The 17047-nt window shown below is 48.8% G+C and overlaps 1 protein-coding gene and 1 long non-coding RNA gene across 3 annotated transcripts in view; both read right to left on the bottom strand.

The window, feature by feature from the left end:
- SPSB1 (splA/ryanodine receptor domain and SOCS box containing 1) overlaps nt 1-10888 on the bottom strand; it is a 39084-nt gene extending 28196 nt beyond the window's left edge. The window contains exon 1 of one of the 2 annotated variants that reach the window (XM_064470040.1): nt 10624-10888. The gene's annotated coding sequence lies outside the window, so the exon portion shown is untranslated. The remainder of the gene's footprint in view (nt 1-10623) is intronic. The other variant, XM_064470039.1, reaches the window with a different exon arrangement.
- Nucleotides 10889-12754: 1866 nt separating this feature from the next.
- LOC135316603 (uncharacterized) lies at nt 12755-16570 on the bottom strand. The gene is made up of 3 exons (XR_010375860.1): nt 16490-16570; nt 14676-14795; nt 12755-13301 (listed from the first exon to the last, which is right to left on the bottom strand). It is a non-coding gene; the product is annotated as an uncharacterized LOC135316603 (long non-coding RNA).
- Nucleotides 16571-17047: the final 477 nt, after the last annotated feature.

Raw genomic sequence — 17047 nt, 5'->3', positions numbered from 1 at the left:
CTTTCTGCTGTGACTATTCCAGACATTGCCATCTGAGTGCTTTCGATTAAGGTTACCCAGTCAAAAACCTCTCCAGTATAAAAGAAACAGCACAATAGTCAGTAATGTATGGGACAAGTTCATTAGATGTAAGCAAGCCTGAGTTGTCTTATCAACGCATTAAACAGCTGCCAGTACTTCTACAGCTCAAAGACAAGACAACAGCTGCACAGTCAACCTATCCTCCCAACATACCACCACCATCACGTGTCTTCATAAGTCAACATGCCTTCTATATAAGTGTTTAATATAAACATTTGTACAATCACTTAATTCCTGGTGAATGAAGCTATTTGATGTGGGCCACAAAGCTCCCATGACGCCAACAGAAAGTTTCCAATTAGGAAACCAATTTTGAAACACATTAATAGAACTTGAGAGAGAGAGGAAGAAACCTTGTAGAAACGGTCAAAAGATCTGAAGAAATATGCACACAATATACTTCAGAACAAGCAGAAAACATTCTTTTCAGAGTTGCTTTTTCAGAGTTTAACGTGTAAAAATTGTAGAGATAAGCACAGTTACACTAGCTGCTCCATCCCATATCTAAGCTTTTGTCTAAGACTGGTCAGTCAGTCTCAGCTGAAGTACGTTCAACTGTTTTCCAGCTGCTGCTGAAGTCCTTTCTCCTCTTTTGAGGAGGCTGAATGGCTTTGCCAAGATTTACTGTGTACAAGCATCAGTTTGAAAATAATGAGAAGGCCACCGCCACCCACCATTCAGTACACCACAACCGCCCAAACATGGAATAGATGTACACGGTCTAGAATATCTAATGCCCAGAATATCAAAGCCACCACATCCAACAATATTTTCCTCCCTTAAAAACATCACACCAGAAAATAACTTACCTTGCAGTTTTAATTCTACAGTCAATTCATTACACTACTACTTCTGACACTCAATGAAAGTACAAGCTTAAGTCAGCCCACACATCCATCCCTTACACATAACCCTAATGCATTGGTGATTCCATACTAGGACTTGGAAAAGCTGACTACAGAGATATGCACCCTGGATAAATGCATCTAGGCATGTATGAATTGGACCACCCAGCTTTCCTATCAGGCTTGCAAGCGAAAAAAGGGTTACATTCAGCAACCTGCAAAGCCATCTCTTTCACTGCTGCCAGCCTGCCACCTGCTGGGCCATCTGCTTTGTCCTCACAGGCCTACGGGCAGGACTTCCGTTTGATACCTATTCAGCACTGCAACCCTGGGTCAGACAATTTCCATGGTAAGTTTGTTCTGTGGGTATCTTAGATGTGCCAAAACAAGATTTAAGAGTATATTGAACACTGCATTAGCACAAAAACCAACTCAACAGTAAAATCACTGATGAGGCTTCTGCTGTACTGTTTTGCACCTTGAAATGGAGATTCCCATGAGGCCAAGTGTTCTTTCAAGAACAGTCTAGATTGGGGATGAGCCAACATTTTTTGCAAGGTTTGAAGACGGCCTAATCCAAGTAATATAAGAGCACATTCTTCTGAACAAGTACTGGTTATAACACCCTACCCTTCCTCTTCACCTTAATGACCATAAGCTTGAAAACCATTCTTTTATCTCCAATACACAGGGGGATATTTCATCAGTCTTTACATATGGTCTACAGTACACTGCTCTCCACTGTCCACTAAGGTGTTACCTGCATCAAGAAATCTTTTCCTCTTTAAAGCTCTAAGAGCCATTCAATTCTTGTTTCTTACCAGAAATAGTGAAACTGGTAACAGTCATCCTTCTCCATTTTCTCAGAAAATGATTGCTACACTTATCCAATAAAACACAGTCCAGCTGAGGATAAGCCATATATCTTATCTTACTCTTGTATGTTCCTAGATGCATATCAAAAGCCACGCCACCACTCTGGCCTAAAGTGCAAACAGGCTTCTGCCTACTGAGCTTAGTCAGGGGACACTGACCATGTCCCATCAGCAACGTGCAGCCAATGAAATTCTGTTTACCACCACTGCTAGTGTGCTGCCACATGGTTGCACCTACAGCAGCAAGATGAGCTGTTCTACCCAGAGGGATCTGGCTGGGAAGAGAACACCAGCACGCGCTTGCAACCATATCCCTACATCAAGGGACAAAGATTGAAGGCACCTCATGAGTCACAGCAGAAACATGTACAGCAGAAAGTCCTTATGGAAAAAATACCACCAAGTATGTATGCAAGTACACCTAGCAGCAAAGATTCTCTTCTTCTGAAACTTAGCTCAGTAAAGCAGCAGATTCACTGGAGGCCCTTGTAGGCAAACATCTGGACTTATCTGCCATCCCAGAGTGACACAGCACACTTGGTAAGTTTCCCCTAGTAACACAGGGCAATGCTCTGGCTATGGAGCAAGCAGGAGAGTGGTTGCACAATCACACCCTGCCTGCAGATGTGGGTTATTGCTCCTTCCAGGCTCCCTCTAGTCAGGTGTCCCCTCCCACTTAAAGTGTTGACACACAAAGCTGTGCCTCTTGCAAATCCAGTTCAGTGTCCACACACCAGGCTTTATCTGATTACTCAGATAAAGCCCCAGGATTTAATGTTATTCATGCCCAAAGTGCAGATTTGGGCCTGTGTGGGCACACATGACCTGCCCCTTCAACAATCTCCCTGGAAGGCAACATCTTACAGCCACTTGGTATGCCTCATACCCAGAGGATCAGAAACATGTGAGGAACGCCAGTACCTCAGTAAAACAGGAAAGATTCAGCTAGGGGACACGTAGAGTGAACCTTCCAGGAAAGTTCTCAGTTCCTTCAAAAGCTGCCTTTTGGAAACACAGAGTTAAGAAAGTTAAGCTATTTAGCAGCTTGTTGGTCCTTGAGTAGATCATTTCAAAAATCAAATAACTAAGGCAGATACCAAGCATGAACTACAGTATCCAAATTCCAGGATGAACCTCAGCTGCTGAAATGGACCCATATTACTAGACTTAAGATACACACTTGACCCTTTCTTCTTCTCCCCATCCCAACAAACAGCAAGTCAAACCCACAACTTGGAAAACTAGTAGCATATTACCATGCTGGTCTGCCTTCTCTCCCTGGATTTTCACCATTACCCAAGCTCACAGCCGCTTCAGAGCAGATTTGCTGCCCCTTTTTAACTTTTACACAGAAGATGTACCTTGGCAAGACCGTGTGCCACATACCTAACCTTACAGCAATATCCTGCTGGAATTAGTGCCATGTGTGCAGCCCTTCTGCCCTTTTCCTCTTAGGCTGCAAACTAAGCTATGCTAGAAAAATTTAAGAGATGCATGTGCCTGAATCAATACCAGAGTCAAATCTCAGGCTGAAGCTACTTATAATTGCCGGTCTGATCCCTGTTGTAAGAGGGACACACAGCACTCCAAAAAAGCTGAGGTAATAGGGAGGAAAGCAATGCCCTGGCTCACAAAAAATTGAAACATGTTCATTAGATTGATTCACTCCCACTCCCAGTTCCATTTTGTTCCAGCTGGAAGCACACAACATGCCACATGGAAAACCCCAGAACATTAGTAGTGGAACTGTGTGGGACACCTGGCAAGGAAGCCAAGTGTTCCAGCCAGTAGCGCAGAACCTTGACAGCAAGCTGTAGGGTAACACAGCACAGCCTGCACCAGCTCACGCCTATCATATAACCCCAGACCAGAAAGTCCAAGCTGATACATTTCCTGTCATAAGGCTCAAGCCAGGTACTGTCTGGATTAATACAGACATCTTTTTCTGAAAAAAAGTGTCAATAGGTTTCTTCTGAAACTGTTCAACAGTTCATAGGAATAGGACATAAATGCTATTTCTCCTAGTTCAGCTTACCCACAAAGTTTTAAGTATTTCTTTACATGGGAACCACTTGAAACTTCAAGTCCCAGATGTCCTAGTGCACCAGGATTAGTATGGAACAAAGTAATCTCTCCCTCATTTTTCAAGTTCAATAACACGATGAGTTTAGCCTTTAAATAGCATGGGGAGACTGCCTGTCAAAGAGATAGGCCCCATGTAGAACTACTGACCACACAGCACCAATGCCATCCCTTCCACATACCCAGTACCCCAGTTCCTCCATAGTATGGACCAAAGACTCCTGTTTGGAAGCATTTCAAGGGCCATTATTCTTTTCTTACTGAGAAGCAATGCTTCTTTCCCTGCAGCACAGCTCACCAGGCTACACCACTAGACTCCAGGATCCTGAAGCAACATATGACAACGAATTGGGGTATCTACATAAGAGCTGCGCTTTGGCAAACTCCAGGAATTCCTTCAAGCCTCCAAACATGGTGGTTGGAATCCAGGCATTTTTCACCTCTCTAATGTAGATTTTCACTTCTAAAAGGCTATTCAAACCAGTAGTTATCCACCGTGAAGTTCTCAAAAGTTTGAACTAGGAATTTCTGAACATCTGAGACCAATGTAGCCTTCTCATGTAGAGAACAGCTTGGCCTTACCCCTTGCTTGCTTTTCTTGGCTGTTTACCATCTGTGGCTCACGTTCTTTAGAACTAAGTTGTTTCTGCAGTTTTTGTGCAACTGAGCGCCTTTGTACATTTATGGTGTCAAGGCCCCATCTGGGATCTCCTCAGGACAGATTCCTGACTTGATAACATACCAGCTATCCAAAGAAAGCAGTTTGAAACTAACATCCACACAGCTGCTCTGACTTACAAGCTTCATCAAATTCCCCTCCCAGGCTAAAAAAAAAGCCCATGTCTGGTAACTCCATTCAGACATTACCACCTTCTGCCCCAAAGCTCTCAAGTCAAAAGTTGTTGCTCTCACTTTGAAATCAGGCACATGGTGGTGGTGTTATTTGTTTTTAAGTAAAAACCTTCCTCTTTCCAAGGAAGGTTTTGCAGGTTAAAAGCCTTACTATTACATAGTAGCAGCACTGCTTCAGTTCGAAGTCTGTCTCCCCATGTTCTAGAAGAGGGAAAAAACTAGCAGACACCTAATACCAGAAAATGTCAGTGGACAGTACTCTCCAAGGTTAAGGGAAAATGGTAAGGCAAGGGCAGGTGGCTGTTTCTCTGTTGTGATCAGAAAAGGATGTTAATCCAAAAGCCTTTGAAGCTGAATTTCAATGTTCCTTAAGCACAACACAGAACCAGAAGGGAGGGTGAGCAAGACATCTACCACATGCATGAAACACTGGAAAGTCAATGACATGCGAAGGCCTCCACACTTAGCTGTGGCACTTCCACACTGTGGACAGAAGAGACATTTCCCACCTTTTCTACCCCACTGCCAGAAATCCCTGCATCATCGGTATTTTTGCTTCCAACTACTTTGATGAGCCACAGGGTAGAGTCCAATAAATAAAATCTGGTATTAGCATCCATCCCTGCCAAAGGTGATCAGAGAAGAAAAGCATTAGCTTTATTTTCTCCCTTTTTAAAAACCCTAAAGCAAAACGTTGAGTGATTGAAGCAAGGCCACACATCAAGTCAGATGTATAGAAGGGATTAGCCCACAGCTGTCCCTGGCTTGCAGCCCTACACTCATCCCTCTCAACCACACTCCCTGGGGCACGCACAATGCTGTAAGATTGCCACAAACATCAACTGGCCTGGAAAGCTCTGGACCTTAAGCCCAAGCATGACAACGTGTGACAAAACAAACTGTCCCCAGTAGTCATGAGACAGCACCAAGTACCCATCTCACTAGCCAGCACTTGCATCTGCTCATCCCAGTTGTCCAGGCCCAGAGCTCAAACATACATGCTAAGAAATTTTTCTTCCCTCTTTACCCTTTCCGAAGAACAGGCCTCTACAAAGGCCGGCTGCAGTACCCAGACAGCCCATTGGGCTGGGACAGTTTCACTCAATTTCAGCTCAACAGTAGGATATTTTTCATAGTTCAGCTCACTGTTCTATCCCTTACTCACTTTACATGCTAGGGGTGGACCTCAATATAGCATCCAGCTCACACCAAATCTATTTCACTAGGGAAAGTCTGCTGTATTTCCTTCCCTTAAACACTACACAGCTGAGGCAGCTTGTGCCACACCACAGCTACAGAACAAAGCAGCTCCCATACCCAATTAATACCAAGAATTAAGATTTCAATTTCATTCACTGTATAAAAACACTCCTTAGTCACACACTGTTTCCAGATAGGCAACTCTGGAGCATCAGTAACTCCTGAGCCTCTTCAGGATCAAACCGTACTAGCACAGCCTGCTTCCAGAGCTCAGACATGTTTGTTTTAAGATCAGACTGTGTCCGTTTCAAGCAGGTGGTGACAGATTGTCTAGTGACTAGCTAAGAAGTCACTACTACAAAGTTGCTGGCTTTTAAATCCCCGTAATAGGATACACTTGCAACAGACATTTTGGTTGACATGAAGCAGCCTTCATATTTCAAGAAGGAAAAGCAGCATCCAGCTAGACTGACTGCAAGGGAGGAAAGTCAAGCCTTGCCTGTAAAGACGTACAGGGATTTGTTAGCACTTTGTTGCTTGGTCAGTTATTCCAATTACTGACCAGGAGGAAGATTTCACTGCCACCAAGAACATAAATTCCTACAACTAAGTCAGGAAGAATTGCCAAACATTCACCTAACAACACTGGCAACACATGTTTTTGAATGTTTCCTACAGAGTTGCAAGTTTATCAAGGAAGATAAGTACAAAAGAAAGTCAGTGAAAGAGCTAGATGGACAGATATCCATTCTCTTGCTCTCAAACTTTTTCCTCACAACACTTGTGTGAAGCTGTTTGTGCAGAGACACAGCTGAAGCTAAGTGTTTCAGTCTGTCCTTTGGTGGAAGGATCAGGGTAGATAACATTGTTCTTGACCTCCCAGCTGAGGCAAGCAGAAGCCGACATACAAGAACAACACACAAGTTCTCCCAATGGTGTGCACCAAACCAGGCATCATGGTTTCCAGTAGCACGCTCGTATCCTTCAGACAACTTGGGTCACACTTCTCCCATGTCTAAGACAGGCTGCATCTAAGTCACACTCACCACTACATTTAGACATTATATTTTAATTTCTATAACTCACTACAATTCCTCCAGGAAGGCACCCTGCCATGCACAAGAGTGAGCATCCTTCAGCCTCCTACCATACTCAGTTGCCCAACAAGACTGCTGGATCTTTCCAAGAGAGATCCATTAAATATTTGTTCTAGGCTTGATACTACTGCACCTAAAGTATGATCACCTGGAAGATAATTTCCTGATCGATTCAACAGACCAATTTACTTTAGCCCAGGAACTTCCAAAGCATTACCTGTGTGGACAGAGCAGTACAGAGTTAAAAGGGAATCCATAAACAACCCCATCCCTGCTTCTTTTAAAGAGGTGACATTGCTTTAGTAGTCCCTGGGGAAACACAATTAACAATGGTACTTTTTTACCCACTGTGTGCATGCAAACTAGTGCTTTTAAGCTAGGTTTTCTCACACTCAATACAGTGTGTTTGGCCATCTCCTGTAGCACATACCTCACCTTTGCTAAGGGCAACTACATTTACTGCCCCCACCCTCCTCCAGCAATTACTTATCGAAACAGTAACTGCTACAGCTGCTACTCACGTGGAGCAACTCAAGGGAAGAACTTCGTGTAGCTCAGAGCAGTGTAGGAACTGGAAGTGATGAGTCAACATCTTGACATCAATCCATTCTGCAACCGCCACCAGCAGAGCAGTCCAGTGACTGCAGTTTGGCAACCTTGGTTCTCAGACACTTACTCACTTTTATTCTGCAGGCATGACATAGCTTTGTCTGGGAGCAACTAGCGTCTAACTTGTATCTTGCACCAGCAACTTAACTTGCAAAGTCACATCACATGCCTGCAAATATAAAGGAGCTGGGCAGCAGTTTCACAGCCAGCCACATACACCAGCCTCCGGTGGAGTCAAGGTTAGGGAAACTCATACCGAAACAGAGCTTGTTAGTATAATCTATGCAGGTCTAGGAAGCTGTTTCTCCACAGCTATAATGCTGCATCCCTCTACTAGTTAATACATGTACAAGCCTCCTTCCACAGGGCATGAAGATAAGCACAGCCCAGCTGAGGTCATCTCATTGATACTCCCTGCCAACACCAGTTAATCCTCACTCCCCTTGTCAACACAAGCCCTCAGTGGCTCCAGATGCAGTCAGTACATGCATAGTACAGCCTAAAACTATAAGCACAGCTTGCACTGGCCTATCAGAGCCAGGCTATCAGGCGCCAATTCCAGTGTATTCAGTGGCACCAGCCACAAGCTTTGACAGAGACAAATATCAGACAGCCACAGAGCATAGTCCCTTCCACATCTTATATTCTTCAAAAACTACATTGTGACTTGGAAGATTAACTGTGGCCACAGTCTGCACTCATTCAAAGCCTGGCATACACAGTGTCCTGACTAGCTCACTAGCTACAGATTTTTAATTCCAGTAACTTCCTGAATTCTTAATTAGCCCTTGCAAGGCAGACAGGACAAGACAAGCAGCCCTTGCAGACTGCTTTCACTTTTCCTGAGGAACAGAAATGTAGGGGGCCAGGGGAAAAAAAAAAAAAAGACACAGGAGAGCAATGAGCAGAGCACATTTTCCACATCCAGGATCTAGCAGCAGTGAACTGACTCCACACAAATGCAGCACATAACGGCTAGCCAGTTCCTGGAACACAAACCCACATCTCAGAAGTATCTGACACAAGTTTACAAACAAACTCCAACCACATGATAGTGTACTTCAGTAACCTCTAAAGCAGAGGAGAGGCTGCAAAAGCCTGCTGCTGATGCACTGCAACAATACGATGCCCCCCAGAGGAATACACTGCTGAAATTCATCCCTTGTCTTCAAGGGGGGAGAAGACTAAATTGCTGCTTTATGCATCCATCATTGCAACTGCTGAGAGCCATGGCAGGGCCGGCAGCCAGACACACAGACAGAGCAGGGAGGAGACAGGCGCAGTAGCCACCGGTTGGTCAGGGAAGACGCTCCTTCACAAACCATTTAAGTGCTTGTCGGCCTGGCTATTCATTTTGTAAACAGCAGCACAGCTCCATCACATTCCCAGCAGTTCCCTTATCAACTCACCACGGAAATAGCCTTCCTCATAGGCTGGTATAGCTGCTTTGACCCCATCCATCCCTGTAGCCAGGTCTTTTACTGCAAGCCACTGGAAACACCATAGTTTGGTCCTAGTAATTTAGCAGTCAATTTGCACCCACCAAGACTAAGCCGCCTATACTACTGTGCTTTGCAGTGCAGAATCTAGTGCAGCTATCAGATGTTAGAGGGGTGGGAAAAGCAAAAATTGCTCCTAGGACAAAAGGTTCATAGATTTATCCTGCATCGCAATGAGGAAAAAAAGAGCTGATCGTTGTCCAAGGTAGCAACTCCCATTTTTACAATCATTTTGTAAACTTCCTTATCTTGAGCAATGGCTCAGACAATTCAATCAGGCATGGCCACCACCAGCCATCAGCCACACCAGCCGCCCACTTCTCACTCAGGTAATGAGGAGAACAAATGGCATACCCCAGCACAAGGCTGCAGCAAGACTGATCTCTTGTCATAACAACAGTCTAGGTATTCCAGATATAGGATTATATAAGCTCCCATTGTATTAGCATATGTTTATGTAGTTAAAAAACCAGACATATTAATTAGGCCTTGTAAGGTGTGCTCCGGAGACCACCGCTGTAACCACAGACGCTGAACAAACAACCCGGCTTCCTTAATGAGTTGAAGATCTCTGAACTGACATTATCAGTGTTTGCTTTTCAAATCCACACACGGCTACACCAGCTGGCCTCTGGCAGCCACCCACCTCACGGCATCCCAGCGGCGGCTCCAGGAGCCTCGCAAACGCCGGGACTCCTTCAGGCCCCAGCATTTGCTTGGGCAATGGGTGCCCCGTTAGCCCCGGCACTTCGGGCCCAGCCACCGCGCCCCCCCCCCGGGGTCTCGTGTCCCCGTGCTCCCCACCGACCCCGGCGCCCCCCCCCCCCCCCCCCGGGGTCTCGTGTCCCCGTGCTCCCCACCGACCCCGGCGCCCCCCCCCCCCCCCGGGGTCTCGTGTCCCCGTGCTCCCCACCGACCCCGGCGCCTCCCCCCTCCCGGGGTCTCGTGTCCCCGTGCTCCCCACCGACCCCGGCGCCCCCCCCCCCCCCCCCGGGGTCTCGTGTCCCCGTGCTCCCCACCGACCCCGGCGCCTCCCCCCTCCCGGGGTCTCGTGTCCCCGTGCTCCCCACCGACCCCGGCGCCTCCCCCCTCCCGGGGTCTCGTGTCCCCGTGCTCCCCACAGCACACGCGAGCCGGTGCCTGAGCCACCCGGGGTTTCCAAGCGGCTCCGAGCTGCTCGGAAAGCCTGGCCTCACCCCAGCCTGGCGTTTGTGGGTGGTTTTTTTTTTAAAGCTGGCACCGATTCCGGGCAGCTTGCACGGGCGGGAGGGGAGCGGGGAGGAGAGACCCGCTCCGTGCCTGCTGGGAACGGCGGCGCCGCGGAGGGAGGCAGGCAGGGACGGAGGCCGCGGGAGCCAGGAGCCCCCGGCGGGGAGCCGGGCCGGCCGCCGCCACCCCGGGGAAGGGCCGCCGCGGAGCCGTCCGGGGCCCCGACCACCCGCCTCGCACCGCGCCCTCCCCCGCCGGCTCCCTCCTTCCGTACCTACCGATCCCGGCCGGAACATGGCAGCTGCCCGGCCGAGCCCCGCCGGAGGCTGCTCCCGGGGCCGCGGAGCGCGGCGGAGCGTGGATCGGGAAGCGGCCGGCTCTCCTCCGCCGCGGCGGGGAGGCTGGAGCCGCAGTGTCCCGGCTCCTCCCGGCACCAGGCGCGGCCAGCGGGACCCGGCCCGTCACATGGCCCAAATAACGCCCGGCGGCCGCCCCGCTCCGCCCCCGGCCTGGCCCGGGGCGCGGCCCCGCTCCGCCCGGGCCCGCGCCCGCTGCCCGCCCCGCTCCGCCCCGCTCCGCCCCGCCCCGCTGCGGGCAGCCGCCGCCGGCGGCACGGGGGCGGGGAGCGGGGCGGGCCGGGGCGCGGAGGAAGCCGGAGGAGGGGGCTGCCGGCGGAGAGGGGGTCCCGGAGGACGGTCGGACCCGGCGGAGGGGGGGTCCCGGCGGAGGCGCAGCCGGCGGCGGGGACAGTCGCTCGTCGAGGGGAGGAGGAGGAGGAGGAGGAGGAGGAGGAGGAAGGGCAGCTTCTGGCTCCGACAGAGGACCTCCGTCCCAAGCAGAGCCGCGTGCCGTGATAAACGCTCGTCAGCCGGCAATGTTTCTGGATAAATCGGGCTTGTTGAATTCTTCCCTGCCCTGCTTGCTCTAAGAGTGGCTAAAAATAGCAGCGAGTTTCAGGCTCGGCGCTGCTTATTCCTTTGTGCACAACCGAGTCACTTAATGAATTGCATCCTCAGTGTCCTTATACATTGGCACAATGTTGCAATACTTGCCTTGCGAACGCCCCGGGGAACCTGTGGTCGCTTTTTTTTAAAACTGGTTTGTTTACCAAAATAAATCGGGGAAATAACAATCCTGTTTGTTTCAGTCTTTTTTTAAAAAGCAACTTTTTGGACAAATTTGACCCAGTAATGTCTCTTTGAGGTGATTCATTTTTCAGTATTCCCAGACAAAAAGAGTCTGTAGCAATATTGCCTGGGGCTATAAAACCTCAGATTGCCATAAATTAAGCGAGCCGTATTGCACGGGGTACCTCCAAGGACCACCTAAGAGCTGGAGGAAGTGGTATGAATGATTCAGGCGGCGGCAGCCTGCTGTCTGAGTCAGGTCGGAGCGGCTGCCCCTGCATGCTGCTGGAATTATTGTTTTCTGGGGTTGGACATTCACGTTGGGCCTTGACCAGCTCTCATCACTAATGGTGTCTTGTTGGGGCACATGTGAAAAAAAAAAAAAAAATCAGGGTTAATTTGTGCATCCTCCTTTTGATGTACCTACTTCCAGAGAACTTTGCTTTCATCTAGGCTGAACTTCATTTCCAGCACAGGGCCTTAATTCAAACAAAGCTCAACCATAAATGTGCAAGAGCTTTCTTGCCTCCCTACCTTTTAATTTAATTTAATTAAAACTCAGCCATTTTTCTCCTGGCTGTGTGCCTCTCAGGGAGCAGGGAGGTGAAAAGTGAGGAGGGAGATTCCCGGGTGCCAACGTGTGCTGGATCTCTGAGGAGGCTGGCGAAGGAGGCGTGCTCTGCTGAGAGCTGAACAGCCTTTTTGTCACGTTTCATGGGCCATGCATTAATGTACAACCTAGTTATACCAGTGTTTGCTAGGAAAAAAACTCCTGCAGCTGCACACGGGATAAAATGAAGTTGGAAGGTCCCATAAGCTCCCCACTGCCACATTATTCCTTCAGTGAGGTGGTCACAGCAGGACATTCAGTGTCACATAACGGGGCAGGGTCCAGTGCTGAAGCCACTGAACTGTCAGAAAAAGGCAGAAGAACCGAATGCAGTGGGAAGGCCAAGGTGTGGTAGGGAGCCTGCTGAATACTCCCCTTCTCCTCACCCCTTTCAGGCCCTGCAGTCAAAAAAATCCAGACAGAGGACATCAGCCAATGTAGGGAAAGAAATTCTGCTGAACTCCCGAGGGCCAATGCATGCACGTGGAGTTATTCCTATGTGCATTTGTATCTTTGCAGGACTGAGGAACTAATTTGTTAAGCGTATTTTGAACTCCTTGGGGAATAGTTGCTCTATGCCAGCCATTGTGGTTCATTTAAAAAACACATTCACATGTAAATACATTCACATGTAAATTTATTACGCTAGCTGACCAGAAACACCAGAGAGTTTGTAGACACAGCACAAATATGTTCTTTCACACCCAGCAAGTTAGAAATAGGAGAAGTTTTATGTTAAATAGGTACATATTTGCGTAGCTTTTTCTAAACTACTTTGCTTTGACCTGGTCCTGCTCCCATTCAAGCCGATTTCCTCCACTAATTTCAGAAGTTCTTCAGCAGTAGTCCCCCAAGCGTGTGGCGAAAACCTCCCCCTTTCAGCTTTTCCTACAGGTTACTGTTCAGTTCTTGGCCAGTTAGCCACACCTCGGGGGCCCACACTCACCCAGAGACCCTGTAATTATTGCTCCGCGGGAGCTACGGAAGGGTCCTGACACTGCGGGCTGGCTCCAGTGTCAGCTGGAGTGTGTCTCCATCGGCACGCTTGCAGCTTGCAGTGTGAATCCATCTTTGTTTGCGCAGAGTTCTCCCAGCTGATTTCCACTGTTCAGAAGATCCACTCCTGGACTCCTGGCTTTTCTGCCAATGCCAGCGATGTTAGAGGAATCTGCCGTGCATCCGTTTGCTGGAGAGCAAGGCGAACTGAGGTGTTGTCTAAGGAAAATCCAAAACCACTTAGAATAGGAGCTCTGTGGACCAGATTCTCCTTTACAGTCAATCAATCTACTGCACCTACTAAAGTTCTTTAAATGCTTTGTTTCATTACTGCCAAGGTGGGAGACTGCTGTAACATGAGAACCTGACTGGTGGGAGTGGGGCGAAGGCTAGCATGGATTCATAATCTAGAAAGGCAGAGGGGAGGCAGCTGCTAATCAGTTGGCTGGCAGTAGCTCTTGATGCCTAGAGATGTGGACAGGGGACTTTCCTCTTACCCTGAGACATTTTCTTGCCCATCTGCTGTGACCCAGTGGAGTAACGGAGCAATGGCCAGGGCCAGGGTCTCGCTTGTGGAGACTCAAAGCAGAGTCTCCTTGGCCTGCCCAGCCACAGCTCCCCAGGGTGTATTAAATGGTCAGCACAGCAGGAGCACCTTCTGCAGCAGCAGAGACATGTCATCACTGAGTCCAAGAAAGTTGTGAATGATGCCCGAGAAATTTACAGGAAACCCAGCAGGCTTTGGTCTGCCTGTGGATTCAGCTGCTCTGCTCCTTCCACCACAGCCGTTACCTGCCGCCCTCCCTGCACTGGTCAGCACTGTGACCCGTTACCTCTCCCTGAGCACCCTGCAGCACATCGCCATTGCCAGGTGTCAGCTTCTTTGTCTGAGGGCTACTCAGAGTCTTGCATTTTCTTGTGCGCTAGTTCCAGGTGTGCAAGGGGTTCCTGCTCTAACAGAGATCCCTGGTCTTTACAGTGAGAGGGAGAAATGGGGTGGAGGAGGTGTAAGAGCAGCAGGGAAGTTGGAGGAAACCAGACGTGACAAGTGCTGAAGCAGAACTTTTCAGCTTTGTGGTGGCTTCTCGCCAGATGAGATCACAGCTCCTACGGAATCTTGTCTCCTTTTATTTCCGTAATATTTTACTTTCTTGCTTCCTTAAGAAGCAGGAATTGCTAATCTTCAATCACTTGCTTTGAATACTGTCTACATCTCAAACAACAGTGCAAACCGTGGCAGAGGGGGGTGGCTGGCAAATGCCTGCATGGAATCCCTCTAAACCTGTTTGGAAAACTAACTGGGGATGGAGCCTGGATTGGAAGACACTTTTCCAGCTCTCATCCTTGTGAATTTGTGCTATGATTATTAAATGGAAGGTGGGAGGGGGAATGACTTGGCATGCCTCCTTTTTTGTGCTCAGCATTCAGTATTGTAGATTATCTGTGGGGTCTGGAAGTGGATGAGCACCCGCCTTCTGAAAAATGGGTCCCTTTTGAATGTCTGGAGTTAAGCATCTAAATCCTTCTTAAGAGCACAGACTCTGAGGCTGGTGCAGACTTTGTAGATGTGCTATATGCTTGACTGATACTAACCTTGCAGCAGCAGGCCGGTAGACTGTAGCAAAAAAGGGGATCCTATTGCTTTGCATTTGCGGGGGGCGGGCGGCGTGTGTATAAAGACAGGCAGGCAGCAAACATGCAGCTTTCTATGCCCTGGGGAGAGGAGGGGAGAGAGAGTAAACACTCTGCCCGGAAACATGTACGTGCCGCATGCAGGCTCTGCCTGCGGGAATTAAGGGAGACAATGCAACAGATAATGAACAATGAGCGTCTGTAATGTACAGCAACAAAGCCAAAGTAACCCAGTGTGCCGCAGAACAGAGAAAGGGACTGTTAAAACAGCAGCCTCATGAGGTAGAAATCCTGCCAAGCCTGCTTAGAAGACAATCAACAAGTCCTCCTCAGCTGGGAGATGGCTCAATGTGGTGGAAAAGGGAGTAAATGAGGGTGGGATGGAGGAGGAAAAAAGAGGCATCCCCAAGGGGCCCTTTGGGGGGGGCGGGGGGGAAGTCATCTTCCTTTTAGTTAATCTCTTCTTGTGAATTCAAATCTCAGCACAGTCATCTCAACACTTGGCACACTGCAACACAAATACATGAGGCTGTTTATCAGAACCTTTCCCAGAAACAAAGTGAAATCCAGGTGTTTTGCTTTACATTCACCTGGAAAGCAGGGGCTTGCTGTGATGTCTCCTGTCACTGGTTCTTTGCCTTTCTGCTTCAGCATAGGGTGCTGGATGTGAAGCGGCCTGTCTTAAAGTATGGGATAAATATAACTCCAGAGCACTTGGATGCAGAAGATACTCTGCAAACTTCCAATTCTATTTGGAGCAACCCTTACAACACCGGCTGGTTGCCCAGCTATCTGAGGTACGCGTCATTGCCTCTTAATGACAGCACATGCCAGGAGCACCCCCTTAAAATCACAGTAACTTTTCTGGCTGGCACAACTGTCTGCAGTGAACACAACACATATAACACTGCTTTTCCTTACTGCACTGTGTGTCACAAGCCTGTACGTAGGGGGCTAAGCATATGGTTATGGTCTGTGCATGAGAAGCCATTGGGAGTGGGAAAGCAGTAAAATTAGTTCCTTGCCTTTTTGGTGGGGGACCATGAATGGAAAATGGTAGCAACCAGGATAATACAGGAATAGCAGCTGTGGAGTAGCTCCCGGGAGAGGAGGCTGACCAGCGAGCTCACTGTGCCACAGGAGATCAGTGCTCATCTCTGCGCTGTGTGTGGCTCAGGAAACAGCAGCAAAGAGCTGGTGTCAGAGGCCCAGCTGTGTTGGTCTGTGCCTCTAGGAAAAGCTCCCTTTGCAGGACAGGGCTGGGAAAAGTGGTTCCTGCCAGCTCCTGCAGCATGAGGAAGCAGCACCCTCTGCTGCTGGCATGCTTGCCTCCAAAGCACCTTTTTACAGCCACCGAAGTACTTCCAGAGAGAAGCTCAAGAAAAGCATCTACAGCAACGTCCCTCTGCAAGTCAAAACACTGCAGCATGTGGGTGGTTTGTTTGTCAGACAGTTTGGTCATGTCAAAATACTGCTGTTGGGAAAGGAGATGCCAGGCAGCATCTGCTTGCAGCAGATAATAGCAGTAAGAACAGGCCCCGGCTTTGTGCTGAGAAGATTTTGACTGCTGCTGTTCCCGGCAAGTACTTTGGCTGATATTGTTCGATGAACATGACTCAATACACACAGCAGGGATGCTCTAGGATAAAGCTCTCCATTCCTCCAGCAGCCTTCCTCCAGCCTCTTCCAAACTTTTCATACCCCCATGAGGCAGCTAATTTACTATTGCTGCATAGCAAGAGCAAAGGAGAACTCAGGCAAGCAACGTGATTTACCCGCAGTGAGCCAGTGGCAGAGTCCTGCCCCTTCAGCTCTCTCCTGCTAACCGTGGGTCAGTGATTCCCATGGGGCTGGGAACACAAGGAAGGAGTCCCGACTCCTCCCACCCCCAAGCAATCCTACCATGGGGCCACACAGCATGACACGGTATCACTACAAAACTGGCTCCCTAGAAAGGTGCAGGATGAAGCAGGATCTATGCAGTCAGACAAATCCTGGTCGCCCATGTTTTTTCCCTCCCTTTTGCTGAAGACTTTTTGTTTCTCCCAAATTAATCTGTTTAACATCGGTCAGGTCTATCCCACAAGCACGTTCCCAAATGGGATATACACACCTCAGAGACAGAGCACTTGGCCTCTTCCTCCTGTTTCCTCCCTCTCCCTGAATGCAAGCTGCCCCTTTCCCTAGTGTCTGACCCCAGGTTTCCCTTCTTCATGTGGGGAAATAAGCTGAACTTGGTACCGGCTGCAGCTCCAGTCCCCCACACCTCAGCCAGAGACATATATTTGAGCTCCCATTCCGCTCCTCCCTGCCCCAGTCTCATGATCTCCCTC

Source organism: Phalacrocorax carbo, chromosome 20 (assembly GCF_963921805.1).
Source record: "Phalacrocorax carbo chromosome 20, bPhaCar2.1, whole genome shotgun sequence".
Taxonomy (NCBI): Eukaryota; Metazoa; Chordata; class Aves; order Suliformes; family Phalacrocoracidae; genus Phalacrocorax; species Phalacrocorax carbo.
The sequence above is the reverse complement of the archived record's forward strand: the minus strand, read 5'-3'. Positions and strand labels throughout refer to the sequence as shown.